Source organism: Magnolia sinica, chromosome 14 (genome assembly GCF_029962835.1).
Source record: "Magnolia sinica isolate HGM2019 chromosome 14, MsV1, whole genome shotgun sequence".
NCBI classification, from domain to species: Eukaryota; Viridiplantae; Streptophyta; class Magnoliopsida; order Magnoliales; family Magnoliaceae; genus Magnolia; species Magnolia sinica.
The window spans coordinates 40,189,001-40,211,496 of NC_080586.1; the positions used below are offsets into that span (position 1 = coordinate 40,189,001).

The 22,496-nt window shown below is 43.6% G+C and overlaps 1 non-coding gene across 1 annotated transcript; it reads left to right on the forward strand.

Annotated features, from left to right (window-relative positions):
- The first annotated feature begins 20,845 nt into the window (after nt 1–20,845).
- LOC131226337 (small nucleolar RNA R71) lies at nt 20,846–20,952 on the forward strand. Its single transcript, XR_009161729.1, has one exon. It is a non-coding gene; the product is annotated as a small nucleolar RNA R71 (small nucleolar RNA).
- Nucleotides 20,953–22,496: the final 1,544 nt, after the last annotated feature.

Below are 22,496 nucleotides of genomic sequence, written 5' to 3' on the forward strand. Positions count from 1 at the left end.
GCTGTAAATGACATGGAAGATTCTTTCCGATCATGTGACGCATGCATTTGAAATTCGGATAAAAGTATAAAATTACATTGCGGTCCTCAGGTGAAGTAGAAGTCAGCTACCGTTACACCCCCGAGAAACAAATGGATCGGCCGCTCCCCGGGCCAATGGCTAGTGCTCGGTGCTTTGTGAGCTCCACCACCAAGTATGTGTTTCATCCATGCCGTCCATATATTTCTCCAGATCATTTTATGATAGAGTCCAAATACGAGCGATAATCCAATCACAGTAGGCTTTAGGAGGATTTTAATGGTGGATATCCAATCATTATAATTTTCCTGTAGTGTGATCCACCTGATTTTTATATCACTCTCGTTTTTCGATTCAAGCCATAAAATGATATTTTAAAGTGGATGAATGGCATGGATGAAGCACATACATCATGGTGGGGCCCACAGAGCACCGATCACCAGCACCACGAGCTTCGGAAGGGGCAAATGTCGTATTTATTTATTTTTAAAAGACCCTCTTCTTCTTCTTCTTCTTCTTCTTCTTCTTTTGTTTTCCTAGAAAAGCGAAGATACAGGGACCAACAGCCAGAGAGCAACGTTGTTTCTCCTTGTCGTTTCTCTCGTCTTAAAGCCTCTTCCACTACGAGGTTAGTATTTTATTTTGTTTTAACTGTAGACATTTGTCAAGGTAAAGGAAGAACAGAGTCGAGAAGTCGAGGGTTCTGGTTGTCACGTGAAAGGGAGTGTAACGTATGACATACCTTGATCAAACCTCCACCATTGTATGATAGACAACCACGACACCACATTTGTGATGGTATTTGGATCGTGGCTGCCACTTTTCGCGACCGTGGTTGTCATGTTACGTGGATCGTCATCCTTAGCTTACACGGGTTATGGATATCAGCTATTATGGGTCGTTCTTGTGAGGGAATATGGCACTGGATACAACTATGATCCAATGTGCTTCATTACCATGACTCAACGTGTATGACAACCACAATCCATATAACATTTGAACCATGCCCCACTTTCCATTACAATCAGGACCATTTGCGCTTTATAACCACGACCCTTCGTACTGGCCTTAATTCATGGTTCTACCTCTCAAGTATTCAGAGTGCAGAAGAAGTTACATGTTTACATACGATAGTGGAGACTTAAAGGGATTTGTTATGAGTGATGATATCACTTATTGATAGCTACTAAATAAAATGCAGAAGATTACGAAGACTGCGTCGGATGAATTCGATTTGTTAATTAAAGTTGTGTATGATGATGCAAGTCGGAAGTGTGAAAGACACAGTGTGTCGCGATTTCAGTGGATGAGTTGTAAGTGACCGAACAGGGAATGACCGATGTAGTAAAGCTAAGATAAATGAAGTGTACGTGCGGTCAGTTTACACAATGCTTAACAAGACACAACGGGATATTTCAGATGAAGTGAAGGTTTTATATGAGAATGTGTAGCCTCCAGAAACTAGAAGATCCGATGAGAGACCCAAAATGGTTCGAATTACATCCCAGCGAGAAGATAGGCCAACACCCAGATGCTCGAGATGCAAACGAATAGGTCACAAGCGGTGTCGATGCACTTTGGTCCCTACTGGCTAAGGATGAGGCCAAGGCTGATGATGACTTATTTTGTTATTGCTTGTGATAATGTAATGTGAATTGTAAATATACTTATTGATTCATGAACTTTGGTGCATGTTAACCACCATCCAATGTGGATGCTAACCACGATCCATTGTGCGTTTGAACCATGACCCATATAGGAAAACGTAAACTTAACAACGGGTCGTGGTTATCATGACAAATGGATGGTGATTGTCATTTTATATGGGTCATGTTTCTCATAAGGTCGTTGTTGTTAACAATGGATCAACAAGGACGACAACCACGATCCATTACAATGGTCAACCATGACCTATTGAATATTACAACCACGACCCATATAAATTACGACCAATGATTCACGTATATGTAACGCCCTGGAATTCGGGGGTCGAGAATAACTCAGCTCCCGAGTTCCAAAACATCACTTATGCAACATATTTAATGATGGATGTATGTTGACTGTATTAGTGCATAAAACATGGAATAGATTAAGCCAAAACACAGATATGATTCAGGGATAAGTGAATAAAGCAAGCGGAAGACTTATAGTAAAATATGTGTACAAGTGTAAATCCCTGAATTACATATACAAGCCAGATCGTATGCAAGTGTTATTTAACAAAATTTAAGTATCAAGTTACATCATTTCAGTCCCCAAAATAATCCCAGAAATCCCGCGCATCAGACCAAGGCTCGCTAGAACCCGTCTGAAAACTGCATATAGGAGAAGGCAGCCTCGTCATCATCCAGCTCCCGCTTAGTCCATTTCACACAACAGATTGGGAAGCTAAGATACCTTCCTCATATCACCATCCAAACAGTGATCCATTACAGGGTCGTTATCCTAGACATCTCATACGATCATATATTTGAGGTCGTAGCAAAGGGCTCGTCACCAATCAATGCACGCCTTTCATGCCCTTACTACCACAATTCGGCTCGTCACCTCCTTGCGGTATCCAGGTATGCTCGAGGTCACTACAAAGGGCTCGTCACCAATCAATGTAGGCCGACAGCACGAATATAGTGTCCCATACCACCATAATCGGCTCACGAGTTTAGTTGCTCACTGGTCACTACGGGGAGGCTCGTCACCCCAGCGTAGGCCGACAGCTCGACCACGGTGTCCCATACCACCATGTCCGGCTCATGAGTCTTAGTGGATCAAGTACCATAGTTAACAGGATTTCACTGGTAAGTTCGGTACCCTAGATTCAAGCAGTAGCGTCCATACATGGTTAACATACAACGGACAATCGGGTTACTTGACGAACTCGACTAGCACGAGCGCACGTTGAATTGAACGACATAGAGTGCGCAAACACTCCGCGTGGCCAAACCACTGCCGACAACTCTAATACGACTCGGGTTCGTCTAATACGTCCTACGTGGCGAAAACAATCTCAACCACGATTCATAGGGTCAATTACGGATTTCCTGGACTAAACACATTACACTACTACAGGTACTCATATGGAATGTAAAACAGTAATGGAACAACCACTCAAATCATGTTACATACTCATCTGAAGAATATCAACTTAACATAAATGTAAGCATAGGAGATGCTTGAATTTAAATAACTTGGAATGTAACTGCATAAAGGAAATCATGCGCATCAATAGGAGTATTGAGAATCACTTCTCAATGCCCGCAATAAGTGTAATAAGTTACACTTAGATCATTCATGCATTTCTACAAACACTTAGCATACATGGAAACAACATACATGACGTATGTTGGAATACATACACTTAGACAATTCCTTTTACCAAGGACTTGTCATACATGCATCTAGCATACATACATGACAAATAATCATGGCAAACATAAGTGCATAATATATACGTATACGGTACTTTATAAATACACCTAGAATACACAAATCTCAATATAGCACATGCATATCAGGAAAGCAATGTAAACATAACATTTGGCATGTGAAATCTCATCCATAGCAAGAATAAATCACTAACCGGGATTGAAAGCCTTGAAAACCATAACCTATACACTTAAAGTCCGCACCTTAAGCCAAAAGAGAACACCGAATTGATTCGAGTTGTCTTCGTCAACGGCGAAAGAATACCCTAAAACAAAGATAGAAATGAGATACAACAACTCCAAGACTAGTCTAAGCTCTAACACAGGTTAGGGTTAGGTTAACTTACCCCAAAAGAACTCAGAATCGTCAGAAGAACGATTCAAAGTGAAGGTTCGAAGATGAAGAAGAACAAGGAAGAAATCAAGATGATTCACCAACTTATCTCTCTCACTATCTCTCTCTTTTCCACTCTCTTTCCAAGCTAGGGTTAGAGAAAATTCGTATGGAAATGAGAGCTATGGTTTAAGGACTATATATAGGCCTTAAAATGATGGAAATAACCCCAGGGTCAAGGTATACTTAGGTTATAACCAAAGTAAGCCTTTCTCGATCCAACGAAGCACTTCTGGTGGGCCTATAACCATGAAAGGTCGGACTTAAACTCCTTGACCATGGATCTAGGTCAAGCTGAGTTTTCATACTGACCGGCTCTTCAGATCAGCCGTGGTGGATCACACTCAATTCAACGGTCACGGAATCTCGATGAGGTCCACAAGCACTAGGATATGCCTGGGCCAACTATCCTGATCAGAGGGTGAAATTGGGTCAGAATCCAACGGTCAGATAGCTTAAAATCGTCGCGGCGCACGACTCAGATTTCATAAAAAGCTTATTAAATTCCAACCGTTCTCACACTCTTCACTCCGAGCTTAAGCAAATCGACCCAGAACATCAGATGGACTTGATTTTCGAGGAGATGGTCAAGCCCAACTCGGTGACCGCAACAGCCTAAGATCATCGCCATTGGACTTTCGACGTGCGGTCCAGGTCCGATCCAGATCTTCCAAAAATTCTCCATAACAACTGGACTTAGCGATGGATCCCAGATTTCGGAGTAACATAGCGCTCACTAATCTACACGTTTAGAGCCATGCAGATACAATTTAAAGTGATTGATGCGAATTTCACAAGCAATCGAGGAAAACGCTAATTACCCCAAAACAACTACTTAAGGAAAGATTAGCACAGAAAATCCAAGGTCGTTAGAATCTACCCCCCTTAAAGAAAATTTTGTCCTCGAAATTCATACCTTCGTATAATCCTCGAGGATCAGAGGGTAGGTCTTTCTGACCTCAGCTTCAGATTCCCAAGTAGCCTCTTCCACACCATGATGCGTCCATAGCACCTTCACAAGAGGGATAACCTTGCTACGCAATACCTGCTCCTTTCTATCCAGAATACGCGTCGGTCGCAGTACATAAGTGGCATCCTCACTTAACTGCACTTGCTCCCAACTGATAATATGCGAAGGATCAGGAATGTACTTCTTCAGCATAGAAACATGAAATACGTTATGCACACCCGCAAGAGGTGTGGGCAAAGCAAGGCGTTATACTACCGCTCCCACTCGATCCAGAACTTGAAATGGACCAATAAATCTCGGCGTCGGCTTCCCCTTCTTACCGAACCATAAAACTCCCTTCATAGGAGAGACCTTCAGAAAAACATGATCTCCTACTACAAACTCAAGCGGTCGACGCCTCGTATCCGCATAACTCTTCTGCTTACTCTGACGTCGAATGATGTCAACCTTCTCTGAAGTCACGCACCAACTTCGGGCCAAGCAAACTACGCTCACCAATTTACGCCCAACAATGTGGTGCTCTGCACGGCGACCATACAACGCCTCATAGGGAGCCATACCGATACTTGCCCGGAAACTATTATTATACGCGAACTCGGCATACTGAAGACAATCATCCCAACGTTCTTTTAATCCAAAACACAAGCTCGCAACATATCCTCCAGGACTTGATTCACACGCTCCGTCTGCCCATCTGTTTGCGGATGAAACGCGGTGCTAAACTTCAGTTTCACACCCATTGCTTCCTGGATACGAGTTCAGAAGATAGATGTAAAACGCGTGTCTCTATCGGACACAATCTCCAGGGGAACTCCATGCAGGCGCACTATCTCCTTGATATACAACCTAGCCAACTCGTCTGCAGAGAAGTGACTCTGATCGGTAAGAAATGCGCCGACTTCGTTAATCGATCGACGATCACCCAAATAGAGTCAAACCCCTTTCTCGTCCTCGGCAACCCGAAATAAAATCCATAGAGATGAAATCCCACTTTCCATTCAACTATGGGCATGGGTGCAACAACCCGGGAGGTCGGCGATGCTCTGCCTTGACCTGTGGCACGTGAGACAACGAGAAACAAATTCAAATCTGGACCTTCATATTGTCCCACCAATAAGACCTCTTCATATCTGATACATCTTCGTGCTACCTGGATGCATCGCAAGTTTAGAACTATGGGCTAACTCGAGAACCTCACGTCTCAAGTCAGGGATGTCGGGAACACATAACCGGCCACGAATCGTAGGCCCCCATCAGAACTAACACTCCGGTCGGAGTTCTCATTAGTACCAACCCTGCCTCATCTTCACCAAAAGCTCATCATCTGCCGAGCCGCAACGATCCTCTCGTCGATAGCGGGCTGTACACAATGGTGCGATAACCTCATACGGCTCAACCACCGTAAGCTTCGCTCAAAATCGCGCACGAACTCCAACATATCCCACTCTGCTATCATCGGGAGCCACAAACTCAATAGCCTTCTTACGACTCAACACATCCGCCACAAGGTTCGCCTTACCAGGGATGGTAAGAAACATCGAACTTGAAGTCCTTCAATGTTTCCATCCATCTGCGCGCCTCATATTCAAATCACGCTGCGTGAAGATATACTTAAGGCTCTTGTGGTCGCAAAAGAGCTCGAACTCCTCACCATAGAGGTAATGTCTCCAAAGCTTTAATGCGAAGATGACGACCACTTCCAAGTCGTGCATAGGGTAATTCTCTTCGTGTTTCCTTAACCGACGCGAAGCATAAGCAATCACCCTGTCCTTCGGCATAAGGACACAACCTAGACCAACGCGAGAGGCGTCGGTATATATAATATACTTAACCCCTTACTCGCAATACTAGCACAGGGCGGACGTCAACTTGTCCTTGAGCTCCTGAAATAACTCCGCCCGCTCACTCCAAGCAAACTTCAAATCCTTCCGTGTCATCTGCGACAACGGTCTCAATCTTCGAGAAGTTCTGAATAAAGCGTCGATAATAGCCTGCAAGACCAGAAAACTCCTTACCTCAGTAACTAACCAGGCTGCTTTCCTGCAGCTACCTTGGCAAGGTCGACGCCATTCCGTCCTTGGACACCACATGTCCCAGAACTTGACTTCCTCTTTCCGGAAATCACACTTCTTGAACTGTGCGAAGAGCTGATGCTTCCTAAGAGTATCCAAAACCGCTCTTAAGTGCTCCTCGTGCTCTGCGGCTCGCCGAATAAACCAAGATGTCATCGATAAAGACAATGACGAATCGGAGCAGGAATGGCGAAACACCCTGTTCATCAAATCCATGAACACGGCCGGTGCGTTCGTCGATCGAACGACATCACAAGGAACTCATAATGACCGGAGCTAGTCGCGGTCTTCTGCACGTCCCCATCCTTGGCGCGCAACTGAGATACCCTGATTGCAGATCAACCTTCGAAAAGTACCGTGCCCCCTTCAACGATCAAACAGATCATCAATCTTGGGCAAAGGGTACTTATTCTTCACGATTACCAGAAGTTCAACTGCGATAATCAATACACAATCGCAAGGAACCATCCTTCTTCTTCACAAGCAACAGTGCTCCCCAAGGAGACACCTAGGGGCCGAATAAAACCCAATTCTAGCAAACCATCTATCTGCTTCCTCAACTCCTCCATTTCACTCGGAGGCATACGATAGGTGGGTAAAGAAATGGGCGCCGCACCAGGCATAAGATCGATAGCAAAATCAATCTCACGCCGAGGAGGTAATCCAGGAATCGACTCAAACACATCTTCAAACTCCTGAACTACCGGCGTACTAACCAACGCCGATTCGGCCGAACTCTCCAACAGAGAAGAATAAAAATCAATACGAAGAGGGTAACTGACCTGAACTGGGAAAGTAACAATCTCGCCCTCAGGTCCATGGATCGTCACTGATCTAGCTTCACAATCAATCTTAGCTCGCATCCTCGTGAGCCAATCCATACCCATAATAACATCGTAGTGATAAAGCGGTGCGACTAGCAAATCAACACGGATCGATCCACTTCCCAGATCGACCAAACAATCCATACAACGCTTGCCCAAAGCAGAGGACATCCCCGTAGCGGTAGTAAGCGTCACTCCTTGCATAGGAACAGATCTCAAACCCAAACGCCTAACTGCCGCATAAGAAATAAGAGAAGTAGTGGACCCTGTATCCACTAGCACAGAAACGGGAATACCTTCTATATGCACTGTCACCTCAAAGGACCTCGGCACCAAGTCAGACATAGGCGCTTCAGCTGAAAGCGCATGAACACGAGCCTGCTGCTGACGATTCGGCGGAGGAACCATGGGCCGCTGAGGTGGCCTGAAACCAGGAACTGCAGGTCTGAAGGATGGATGAGCTGGCGCTGATCGAAGAGGAGGAGGAGAAATAACCTGAGGCATCGGACGGCTAACCCTCTGCGGTGGAGTAAAATCACCTGCTCGCATACGAGAAAAGCAGAAACGGTCCAAGTGCCCAACCTTCCCAGAATAAGAACATCTCAGATTAGCTCTCATCTGCTGAGCGGGCGGCGCTGAACGCCTAGGAGGAGAATCAACTCGCGGCCTCTTTCCGAGGAAAGGTGCACCCTGAAAGTCCAGTCGCGGCGTAGGAACCATCGGTGCTCGCATGCGGGACGCTCTATCTCCGTCCTGCTCTACTCGCAAGGACATGCTCACCAGCTCCGCATACGAAGAAATGCTAGCACAGCAAATCTTCGATCGGATCTCAGGTTTCAGTCCCTCAGAGAAACGCCGCATCCTCATCGGCTGATCACCCAGGATCAAAGGAACATACCGCTCCAACTCAGTAAACCGGTTCTCATACTCCGTAACCGACAACCCTCCCTGGCGGAGGCGAAGGAACTCACTCTCCTTCTCATGTCGGTACGTCACCGGGAAATACTTCTCGTGGAAGCGCGCCTCAAATGCCTGCCACGACCAAACAAAGTCCTCTTCGACAGTGCGAAGCACACTGTCCCACCACAAACTGACCTCCTTCTCAAACATAAAGGTGGCAAGCTCAACCTGCTCGACCTCAGAGCAGTGCAGCGGTCTCAGCATCTTAGAGATGCGGTCTATCCAATACTCGGCCTCCTCGGGTCTATGAGAACCCGCAAAAGTAGGAGGTCGCAAGCGCTGGAATCGCTCGAATGTGCCGCTGGCACTAACACTGGCACTCCCAGATGGAGGCATGGGTGAAACAGGTGGAGTCGCCCCTACTGACTGAGCAAAGATGCCAGCCATGGAGGAGAGGAACTCCTGCTGCTACTGCTGCTGCTGAAACTGCTGCTGCTGCATCAACAACATCATCTGCTCAAACCTATCAACAGGCAAAGCAGAAGAAGGTGCATGGCTCGGCTCAGGAACCGAGGGTGTGACTGGAGGAGCCATAGGTGTCGACCCAACACCAGCACGAGATGGACCCACCTGCGGATCCGACTGGCTATTGCTCAAGGGAGGAACCCCAGCAAGCGACTCAATCAGAGAGAGACGGGCCGAAGTCTTCGAACCCTTAGGAGGCATCCCTACATTAAATCAGAGGATGCAACCTGTCAGATTCTAAGTCACATAATCCATCCACACAACAACACAGCACAACACAACTCCAAAGACAAACAACATGCATTCCATTAATCAAAATCGTCACATTACAAGTAGTGCAGTAATACATGAATCACGATTAGGAAAGCATGAAAACAACAACATCTAACACTTCAAACAACCACAACAACTACAACAACTCCAACTACAAGCCAACAGCGGCTACACACAGAAAGAAAACACAAACAAAGCAAAAGACGGCCACGACGATGCTACTCGTCGAAATCAGGAGATGGAGGCGGAGCACCCTTATCCTGCAAGCAACACAGGATAGACTTCAAGGTCCGGGACATCTTCCTAAGCTTATGCTTAACAAAGCCTCGAAGATCAACCATCTCCTGGCGTAAAGCAGCTTGCCCTTCTTCAAGCCGTGTAAGACGGGCATCACTGGTAATCTGCTCTGCGCCCTGCTCTGGCACCACAGGAGGAGAGCTATCACTCGAATCCTGTGCCTCAATCTCTTCCTCGTCTTGCTCTGTTCCTTCCTCAGACTCTGCACCGCCTTTAGCATAACTCTCATCATCACCACTCTCAGACCCAGCCTCACCCTCTGAGGCAAGCCGACCAGAACCAACCTCCATCAGCTTAAAAGTCCTCAAATTGATATGGCGAACAGGGACCGGCTTCTCAGCTCTAAGCCTATAGCCAAACTCATGTGCGATCTTGCAAATGAGGTGGCCGAAGGGAAGAGACTCGGTCCTTCTACTCGAACGAGCGATGAGAATAATCTGGCGCAGGACGTACGTCGGCACACACAACTTCGCATCCTGCCCCACCTGATACAGAAAATCCACCATCAGGCGCGTACACTTGCTGCGGTTGCTCCATCTTGGGTATACATTGAATGTAAAGATGTGGTGAAGCAAACGGAAGTCGTCCGTCATGAAAGAAGCTAGAAGACTCCTATTCGGCTGCCATTCAACCAGACGACCACACAAGAATCGGGTGCGATGATCCTTCTTGCGCACACTGTCCACATTCTTCTCGCTAGCATGTACTTCACCAAGTGGCACCTTCAAGAGTCGGGATATCAAAGCAACATTGACAATTCCAACTCGACCGCTACCACAGGGAATCTTGAACTGCAGAGGCTCCAGCGAAGGCTCCAGAATGTTGGCATAAAAGGCCCGAACAGTGCTAGCATTCGCGCGATACTCGCCTTCGAACAAGGGACCCCAACTAGCCCCTTCTAGGCGCTCCAACAAGAAGAACTCACCAAAGAGCTGTGGATCAACATGAGCCTCAAAAAGGACTCTACGCCCTTCATAGACTCCATGCGACAATTCCGCCAACAAGGTCCTACTAACAGGAGCTCGAGGATCGAGGTCCCGCTTCGTTTGGAATTCACGCGTGGCGGACGTGCTAGTGGCGGCACCTCTCGGCCTCCGTGCACGGGTTGGGCGGCTCGGCCCGGCTTCATCCACGGGCGCTCTCTTCTTCCCCATCAAGGAAAGAAGGGAAGAAATGGAAAAGATGGCCGTCACAATCTCAAAGAGGGCCATGAGAAATGAGAGAAAGAGAGAAATAGGAAGATGGTGAAGCTTCCACACAACTATTAGCTAAATAGGGAAAGCAAGGGCTCAAATGAGAACGAAAGAAGAAGAAATCAGCAATGGGAAGGAAGATTTGAAGATGGGGTGATGGGTTTGCACGAAAAATGGGAGGAAGATGAAGATTTGGGAGAGATTTGAGAGGGTTTGGAGAGATTTTGGAAGAAAAGGAAAGCTTGGGAGTGGGTTTTGTGAAGGAAATAGGGTAAAGAAAAAGACATAAAGGTAAAATCGTGGAGGGGTGGGCCACACAAGGCCTATGGACGATCGGCCGTCCTGGCCCGGCGACCGGCGATCCCTCGCCGAACCGGCGATGACATCGCTGGTCTCTGGACATATCGGCGATGCCTAGCCGATTTGGCGAGGCCCTCCTGGTCCCTTATGGTCCAAAATGTGTAGTCCCCCCTGGGCCCCACTGGAAATGCCCCGATCGGCCCCTTACGTAGTTTGAAGCCTATCGGGTCATTTTGACAGAAATCTGATTCAAACAGCGATTTCTGGAAGGTTTAAAGGTGAAAAAAGGGAAGATAGACCATCTAAACTCCTTAATAGAGGGTCTAGAAAAGGTTTCGGATCGCTGTGTGTGATCAGGTAGGAGTACAGACTCGATCTCGGCGAAGATTTTCAAGAAACTTTCACCGATAGAAGCTACGAAGCACAAACACAAAGCGATGATAGACCCGCACCCAATTACACTAAAGTGGCGACAACGTGCGGTGTGTGACCATAACCAAGGTCCGATTTAATCCAGATCATGCTCTGATACCAACTTGTAACGCCCTGGAATTCGGGGGTCGAGAATAACTCAGCTCCCGAGTTCCAAAACATCACTTATGCAACATATTTAATGATGGATGTATGTTGACTGTATTAGTGCATAAAACATGGAATAGATTAAGCCAAAACACAGATATGATTCAGGGATAAGTGAATAAAGCAAGCGGAAGACTTATAGTAAAATATGTGTACAAGTGTAAATCCCTGAATTACATATACAAGCCAGATCGTATGCAAGTGTTATTTAACAAAATTTAAGTATCAAGTTACATCATTTCAGTCCCCAAAATAATCCCAGAAATCCCGCGCATCAGACCAAGGCTCGCTAGAACCCGTCTGAAAACTGCATATAGGAGAAGGCAGCCTCGTCATCATCCAGCTCCCGCTCTGCCTCAGACGTCGCATCCACATCTGCAACATCAGGGCCTAAGACAGAGTCTGGTGGGTGTTTAACACCGCCCCAGAAACGTGGGAGTGAGTGATCAACTCAGTGGAACAATAAGGCACTGGTTAACATGTTATCAGTTCAATCAAACAGTAATGATAAAGCAAGACAATTAAATAAATCCTAAGTACTCTTGTTAATGCAAGGATGTATGCGAAATGATGCGTGCCCTCACGCGTACACCCTCAGCGTCTTCATCTTACGTTACGCATGACATCGCCTCAAAGTGCGCCACATCTACAAAGCACATGCAAATGCGGTGCATGGATATGATTACCAAGTTGTTATTAGTCCATTTCACACAACAGGATTGGGAAGCTAAGATACCTTCCTCATATCACCATCCAAACAGTGATCCATTCTAGGGTCGTCAATCCTAGACATCTCATACGATCATATATTTGAGGTCGTAGCAAAGGGCTCGTCACCAATCAATGCACGCCTTTCATGCCCTTACTACCACAATTCGGCTCGTCACCTCCTTGCGGTATCCAGGTATGCTCGAGGTCACTACAAAGGGCTCGTCACCAATCAATGTAGGCCGGCAACGATGAATATAGTGTCCCATACCACCATAATCGGCTCACGAGTTTAGTTGCTCAGGTCACTACGGGAGGCTCGTCACCCCAACGTGGGGCGGCTCGACCACGGTGTCCCATACCACCATGTCCGGCTCATGAGTCTTAGTGGATCAAGTACCATAGTTAACAGGATTTCACTGGTAAGTTCGGTACCCTAGATTCAAGCAGTAGCGTCCATACATGGTTAACATACAACGGACAATCGGGTTACTTGACGAACTCGACTAGCACGAGCGCACGTTGAATTGAACGACATAGAGTGCGCAAACACTCCGCGTGGCCAAACCACTGCCGACAACTCTAATACGACTCGGGTTCGTCTAATACGTCCTACGTGGCGAAAGCAATCTCAACCACGAATATAGGGTCAATTACCGATTTCCTGGACTAAGGCATAGTCCCAAACACATTACACTACTACAGGTACTCATATGGAATGTAAAACAGTAATGGAACAACCACTCAAATCATGTTACATACTCATCTGAAGAATATCAACTTAACATAAATGTAAGCATAGGAGATGCTTGAATTTAAATAACTTGGAATGTAACTGCATAAAGGAAATCATGCGCATCAATAGGAGTATTGAGAATCACTTCTCAATGCCCGCAATAAGTGTAATAAGTTACACTTAGATCATTCATGCATTTCTACAAACACTTAGCATACATGGAAACAACATACATGACGTATGTTGGAATACATACACTTAGACAATTCCTTTTACCAAGGACTTGTCATACATGCATCTAGCATACATACATGACAAATAATCATGGCAAACATAAGTGCATAATATATACGTATACGGTACTTTATAAATACACCTAGAATACACAAATCTCAATATAGCACATGCATATCAGGAAAGCAATGTAAACATAACATTTGGCATGTGAAATCTCATCCATAGCAAGAATAAATCACTAACTGGGATTGAAAGCCTTGAAAACCATAACCTATACACTTAAAGTCCGCACCTTAAGCAAATGTCAACGGCGAAAGAATACCCTAAAACAAAGATAGAAATGAGATACAACAACTCCAAGACTAGTCTAAGCTCTAACACAGGTTAGGGTTAGGTTAACTTACCCCAAAAGAACTCAGAATCGTCAGAAGAACGATTCAAAGTGAAGGTTCGAAGATGAAGAAGAACAAGGAAGAAATCAAGATGATTCACCAACTTATCTCTCTCACTATCTCTCTCTTTTCCACTCTCTTTCCAAGCTAGGGTTAGAGAAAATTCGTATGGAAATGAGAGCTAGGGTTTAAGGACTATATATAGGCCTTAAAATGATGGAAATAACCCCAGGGTCAAGGTATACTTAGGTTATAACCAAAGTAAGCCTTTCTCGATCCAACGAAGCACTTCTGGTGGGCCTATAACCACGAAAGGTCGGACTTAAGCTCCTTGACCATGGATCTAGGTCAAGCCGAGTTTTCATCCCGGTCGGATTTACAGATCAGCCGTGGCGGACCAATTTCAGTTCAACGGTCACGGTCACTTGATCAGGGCCACAAGTACATCGACATGTGTGGGACATTTCTCCTGATCCAAGGGTGAAATTGGGTCAGAATCCAACGGTCAGATAGCTTAAAATCGTCGCGCAAGCGACACGACTCAGATTTCATAAAAAGCTTATTAAATTCCAACCGTTCTCACACTCTTCACTCCGAGCTCAAGCAAATCGACCCAGAACATCAGATGGACTTGATTTTCGAGGAGATGGTCAAGCCCAACTCGGTGACCGCAACAGCCTAAGATCATCGCCATCGGACTTTCGACGCGCGGTCCAGGTCCGATCCAGATCTTCCAAAAATTCCCCAGAACAACTGGACTTAGCGATGGATCCCAGATTTCAGAGTAACGTAGCGCTCACTAATCTACACGTTTAGAGCCATGCAGATACAATTTAAAGTGATTGATGCGAATTTCACAAGCAATCGAGGAAAGCGCTAATTACCCCAAAACAACTACTTAAGGAAAGATTAGCACAGAAAATCCAAGGTCGTTACAGTATACCACAACCCATATAACACGACAATGACCCACATATCATTCCAATCAGGGTCTATGTATCATGACAACCACCACCTATACAACCTCACAACCATGACCTATATACAATGTGGGGACCCATGTATCATGTTAACCACGACCCAATGTGGATGATAATCAAGAGCCTTTATGCATATGAACTACGAACCCAAAGATCGAAAACTTGATGTTTTATTTAAACCAACATGATTTAACTGATTTTTAAACTCGCAAGTATACGAATCAGATGTAGATACGAGAACGTCCCCACGAGGACCCGTCGTCACAATTCAAATCTATGATTCTCCTTAACTACGCCAACAAACACTGGAAAGAATTACTAAGCACAATTTTATGAAAAATAATTAATTAAGAACAGGGAAGAAAATTCAATCGAGAGAGAGCACTAGGACTTTCAAATCCACCCCTAATTATCCTAACCCTTGTTTTGTCTGTTGATTCACCTTGATCTAGATTGATACCACTTAAATAGAGAAAGCACAATCTGTGTCCTTAATCGGGCATACAGACTGTCTAATTCCTTTAAGCAATGCCATGAATGACATATCCCATATCCTTGGTTGGGCATAAGGGATGTACAATTCATTAAAGCATCCTGTTTCTTCCTCTATAGGAAACCTGTTCGATCAGACACAAGCACCTATAATAAGCATCCAAACAACATCCATATATATACTTTGGTCAAGTTCATAGATGGAGAAGTATAGAATTTAAACCCATAAAGCCCACTTAAAGAAAGAAACAAATTAATTGAAATTCAAAGTAAATCAACCAATACAAGAGCTAATCAAATTAGGGGCTTCATCTCAGCCCTAGCTGAGAGATTAGTGACCCATAAAATCCATGAAAAATATTAAATAAAATTCATAAAAATTAAACACCAAACCAATCGATCTCTCTCTTCTTCCTTCTCTTTCTTCTCTTTCTTCTCTTCCTTGCTCCAGATCTGGAATCTCCTGGTTCTGAATGACTTTCCCACGTCCAAAACTCCCCTTCTATAGCTGCTGGATGGCTCGGGTCGATGGCAGAGTCGTAGAAGGACTCGAAGTGCAATTTTTCGCAGCCGTGATCGGTGGGCCCCACAGAGGCATTTTCTGAAAAATCTACCCCGTCCATTGGATTCAGGACGAAATTTCAGTCAAGAATAGGTGGTTTTGAAGGTCCATTAGTGCGGCCCAGAGAAGAAAATACAAAAAGATCAGTTTTGAACCCCGGGGCAGTCTACTTTTGGCCTCTGCACCGCACACGTGTGTACGCATGGGCGAGGAATATCAACATGGTTTTGAAGCTCTCGACGCCCTCTACACGATGGACGGATCAGATCTTCCATCTGATCGAAGATGGTGGGCCACAACCTCCCGGAAGTCAGCTCGTCGCGGATGCGTAAGCCTTCGCACGTCCGGCGCTGCGATGCTCGGTGGGCCTCACATAAGCGTTTTCGTGGAAATCCACCCCGTCCATTGGATAAAGGACGAAATTTCGTTCAAAGATGGATGGTTTTGAACTTGCGTGGACGCGACCCAAAGAAGGAATCATGCTGTTTTTTTGAACGTCACCGGGTAGCCCTTTTGTGGCCTCTGTACCGCACACGTGTGTCCGCATGGGAGTGGAATATCGCATGGTTTTGTAGTTCTCGAACCCATCTACACGATGGACGGCTCGGATCGGCCGTACGTGTTACCGGTGGGGCCCACAGTTCCGTCCGTTACGCGGTGCAGAAACGGCAACTGCCGTTTTTGAAAAACAGAAGTCGGGTCAGCGCTGACCGACTTAGGTCGTTCGGTGTACGGGGGGTGCACATGTGCACTATATACACACGTTATACATATGGGGTCCACTATGATACTTTTAAGAAATCTGCACCGTCCATCCTTTTTCTCATATTATTTCCACCGTCAGGACCAAAATTGATGTATATCCAAATATCCAGCGGGCCCCACTTAATGAATTAAGGGGCTGATCTGGCCGTTAGACCACTTCCCGAGATTGTCAATGGCTGAAATTTAATATGTACGGTTCATTTATGGTCCCCATCACGTGTATGAAGTTTTGAGTTGATCGGATGGCGGGAAACATGTGATCTTGCATTTTGGACCCCTTTCGAGCCCCTTTGCCTTGCTTTCCTCAATCCTGGGTGTGTAAAATCTTCACTATTGGTTTTCTGGAGTCCATCCCGTGCTCTGGTAATTTTGGAGCGCCAAATCCATGTTCTTAACATCATCTTTCAGTACACACTCCTGATTTCATCCTGTAATAAAAACACGATTAAAATATGGCATTAAACCTTATCATGTACGTAAATTTAGGAAATTACTGGGGTCTGATATGCAATATTTGACCCTGATCACAACCCCCAACCAGCATTTTGCTAGTCCCGAGCAAAACATGCGAAAAATAATTTTAGAAATAAAAGACGATTCCTGTAAACTCAAGTGACTTGTGAACAGATAGCTGAGATGTGAAAATTCTAAAATTCATGAATGGTAAGTAGAATTTTCTCCTGAAATCAAGCTCACAGTAAACTTCATAATCAATATTAATCCATTAATTAAAACATTCCTAAACATTGAGTTCCACAGGTGTATAGTATAATCTCAGCTTACAATCATTAAGAGTTCCAATAATCAATTTCATGCTAAAATTGGTAATTAACAACAGAATTCTTGACAACCAACACTAGCATTTTAGATTAACCCTTCAACTTTATTTTTTTATTTTTATTTATTTATTTATTTTTTATTTTTTTTTTGATTTTCTTTATGAACAGTACGCCAAGGAAGGGAATCAAATCCTCACCTACAGGGAGCAAACCTATGGTGAAAACTCGTCGCCTCATTTTTTATAAGTCAACTATGGAGAGTCAAATCTACACCTATAGGGAGCAAACCTATGGTGAAGATTATGTGACTTAGCCTTTTAATTCTTCTTTTTACCAAGTTAATCATTCAGTTATCGAACCAAAACTTAATGTGCAAGCGAGATGTGATTTGTGAAATCGTGACTCAATCAATGTTTACAACGTCTAATCATGGATTAACAATTCAAAATTGACTGTGAAATCAAGCAGATGGCCGAATCCAAGAGTCATTAGTTACCAACATCATGTATCTTATAATGTTAAAATCACAACTATCCTTCAAAATCACTTTGAATTCAATAGAAATTCAGAAAAAATTTTAAAATTTTCACAAATTTTCCTCAAGACCAAGAAAATACTGATTAGGTACCCTAATCTTAGGTACCCTAATCTCCCACCCCCAACCTAAAATCTACATTGTCCTCAATGTAAAAGAAATAAACAAGCAATGCACATGGGACAACGCGAATAAAAGAGGAGTGATGAAAAGATAATACCTGGATGGAGAATCAAGAAGCTTTCTCAAAATTTGTGAAAAATTTCAACGTAAAAGCGAGTTAGCACAAGAGAGAAATCAACATAAGCAAAAATAACAAAAAGAAAAACAAAAGAAGAACCTAACAATAACACATTCGCAATATCTCTCTATTTCATTTAGCGCATGCAACAAGCCTTTAAACCCCTAGGTTACCCCTAGTGGACGAGTTGTAGTCTCGTGAGGGTTTGCAGTAATGTTACCCACAAACATTGAAGTAACTAACTAAGAAAAATGAAAATGAATGAAATAAAAAAAAACAATACAATAAAGCAAAAGGCTGGGTTGCCTCCCATGAGCGCTAAGTTTAACGTCTTCAGCCAGACAAGAACGGACCATGAATGAAATAATCTTTATAACCGGGGTCCGCCAAAGAAATTACCTCAACACTTTCATTAACCGATCCCAGACAAGTGATGTGAGTTCCCATGAACTGTGCTATCTGAAATAAGGCAACTGACACTGTCGTCAAATAATTTAAGGACTTCTGCTCGAACGACTTCTTCTATGTTAGGATCACGCTTCCTTTGCATGTTATGCGACATTACCACAGCATGATCCATCCATGCAGGGGGGCATACTCCCTGGATTTTTTCTATCTTCCGTTCAATTGCTGCCTTATATGCTCTAAGAACATTAAGCAGCCTGCTCGCCTTTGTCTTCTCAGAGTTACAAGCTGTGCTGTCAGGAAGAGTCTCAGAGGGATGAAGAGGTTCCACTTTCGCTCTCCATTTTTCAGTCTCCAATATAGGAGTAGAGTCGAGCAATGCATTGACTTCATGGATGGGACTATCAATGTCAAAATCCATGCCCGATTGTGCTAAGCAGGTCTCAAGAGGATCTTCAAAAGATGTACGGAAGGAGTCCTGCACAAGGCTCTCGATCATGTCCACTTCAAATATGTCATCCAAATCGGAGGATTGTTGTCCTGCATTAAAAACATTGAGTTTAATATTCATGTTACCAAAGGACAATTTCATAACTCCATTCCTGCAATTGATAATAGCATTAGATGTGGCCAAAAATGGACGACCCAAAATGACTGGGATCTGACTATGAAGATTCTGGACAGGCTGAGTATCTATAACTATGAAATCCACTGGAAAATAAAATTTATCAACCTGGATTAACACATCTTCAATAACACCCCGGGGCACCTTGACAGATCTATCAGCTAGTTGTAATGTTACCTTAGTCGGTTTCAACTCACCAAGTCCTAGCTGCTCATAGACCGAATATGGTAACAAATTGACACTCGCCCCTAAATCAAGTAATGCCTTCCCGATCTTATGATCTCCTATGCCGCAAGAAATGGTGGGAGCTCCTGGATCCCTAAATTTAGGAGGGGTGTTATGTTGAATCATGGAGCTGAGCTGCTCTGCAAGGAAGACTTTCTTATGAACATTCTGCTTACGCTTTTGAGTGCATAAATCTTTAAGAAACTTAGCGTAAGCAGGGACTTGCTTGATAGCGTCAAGCAACGGGATGTTGACTTGCACTTTTTGAAACACATCCAAGATTTCATCAAAGTTATTTCTTTTCTTTATTGGTGCCAGACGTTGAGGAAAGGGTGCTTTGGGCACATAAGGTGGTACATTCGTGGCTCTTGGAGAGTCAGAGAGCTTTTGGACTTCGGATGCATTGGTATGGCTCTCTGCTTCATCTTGATCTTCTGTTTTAGAATTTGATTCATCCCCAGGCATCTCTATTCTGTTATCAATCTGCTTGCCTGACCTAAGGGTAGTGATCGATTTAGCCTGCTCATGATATTGCCCTTGGTTGGAATTAGAGCCAATCTCATACTGTCCCTTTGGATTAGCCTCAGGTTGGCTAGGGAACTTGCCCTTCTCTCTCTCACTCAATGTGGCAGCTAGTTGACCCATTTGTACTTCCAACTTGGCAATGGATTGTGCATTTGCATGTAAGCTTTGCTGGTTGGCCAGTAAGGTTTGTTGGGTGTCTTTTTGGAATTGGAGAGAACTCTGCATGAAAAGATGGAGTGTATCCTCAAGAGATGGTTTCCTTGATTGTGTAGGCAGTTGTTGATATTGTGGAAACTGTTGAGGTTGTTGACTGCCAACTTGGAGGTGCGGTTGCATGGGAGGATTTCCAGATGGTCCTCCTTGTTGTGGTCCTTTTGCCCAAGAGAAATTTGGATGTCTAGCCCACCTTGGGTTGTATCTGTTCGAGTAAGGATCATTCCCAGATTTTTGAAAAGTGTTCATAGCATGAACTTGTTCAGAGAGAAGTTCTGGGAATGCTGCACCAGATGGACAAGACTGCATAGGATGGGCAGGACTGGAACATGTGGCATATGCCTCGACTTGAGCTGTTTGTGGTGGTCCATTATTTAATACCAGAGCATCAACTTTCTTTGTCAGGTTATCAAGCTTGGCGCTCAACTCTGGTATGACTCCTATCTCATATATACCACCTCTCTTTTGTGGTTGGGGACTTCTGTCACCTCTATTTGAATAATCCCATTGCTGGGAATTTTCGCACAAGGTTTCAAAGAAGTTCCACGCTTCGACATCACTTTTGGTCATGAATGACCCTCCACTGGTGGCATCAACCATGCGACGGTTCTGTGGTGTCAGACCGTCATAGAAGTATTGAACTTGTTGCCATTTCTCAAAACCATGGTGAGGACATTTAAGAAGCAAGTCCTTCCATCTTTCCCAACATTCATGAAAGTGCTCGCCCTCTTTTTGTGTGAAGTTAGTAATTTCTCTACGGAGGGCATTGGTTTTATGAACGGGGAAGAACTTGTTTAAGAACTTCTTAGACAATTGGTCCCATGTAGTGATAGATCCAACTTCTAGAGAATTCAACCATGCTTTCGCCTTATCCTTCAAAGAAAAAGGAAACAGCGTAGGCGGATCGAATCGTCTGAGAAGTTTTGGAACTTAAAGGTGGAGCAAATGTTTAAGAATTCTTTCACATGATGATATGGGTCCTCCTTGTCCAATCCATAAAAGGATGGCAACAATTGTATGACTCCAGGTTTAAGTTCAAAGTGTGCTGCCGTAGTAGTTGGCAACACTATGCATGAAGGCGCATTAAATTGGACAGGAGCTGAATAATCTTTGAGAGCTTTAACTTCAGTCTCATTCGCCATTTCAACAGGATTATTTCTCAATCTTTCACGAATTGTTCTTTCAATCTCAGGATCAAACGGTGCTAGTTCTAAATTCAGAGACCTACGTCCTAGCATAAACTATGTTATTGCAATGTAAGAAAGAAAATTAAACAAAGAAGCAACCTAAGAGAAATAAAACTAGACATAGAAACTATGAGATTCTAAAACAAGTTAAAACTATGTAAATAAGAATGGGAAGAAAGAACCCGGGAAAGGAGATGATTGATGTCTGAAGAATAGAGAGCTCCTCCTTTTGAAGACAATGTTAGCAGCTTCCTTCCTTAATTCCTGTAAACAAAAAGAAAACAAAAATAAATTAAATTTACTAAATTAATGCTAGAAAAAAAATCCTAAGCAACGGTTAATTTCTAAAAAAGAAAGTTTGTAATCTTAGAAATAAAAGCTAAGTTAGTTTCTAAAAAGGAAAAATTTCTAAAAAATAGGAAATTAGAAAATAAGAGAGAAACTTTCTAAAAATAAAAATAAAACCTAAAGACTCTTCTAAAAATAATAAAACCTAAACTAGAAGATAGAAAGTTACTTGAAAGAAGAATCAGAATCTAGAATTAGAAAATAGGAAATTTCTAAAAATAAAAAAAATAAAATAGATTAGAAATAGAAACTTCCTAAAAAAATAAAAAATAAAACCTTAATTTTAAAAATAGATATTAGAAGAAAATAGAAAATTTGGAAAGAGATTACCAAATTAGTAGTTTATGTCAAGTCCCTACAAAACAGGAAATAGGTTAGTTTCTAAAAAAATTTAACCTAAAGTTAGTAAAAAAAACCTAAGACTATGAATTATGATAAGAGAGAATCCTAAATCCAATTGGACCGAAACAGTCCCCGGCAACGGCGCCAAAAACTTGATGTTTTATTTAAACCAACATGATTTAAATGATTTTTAAACTCGCAAGTATACGAATCAGATGTAGATACGGTACGTATTACGAGATCGTTCCTACAAGGACTGGTCGTCACAATTCAAATCTATGATTCTCCTTAACTAATCCAACAAATAATGGAATGAATTACTAAGCACAATTTTATGAAAAATAATTAATTAAGAACAGGAAAGAAAATTCAATCAGAGAGAGAGCACTAGGACTTTCGAATCCACCCCTAATTATCCTAACCCTTGTTTTG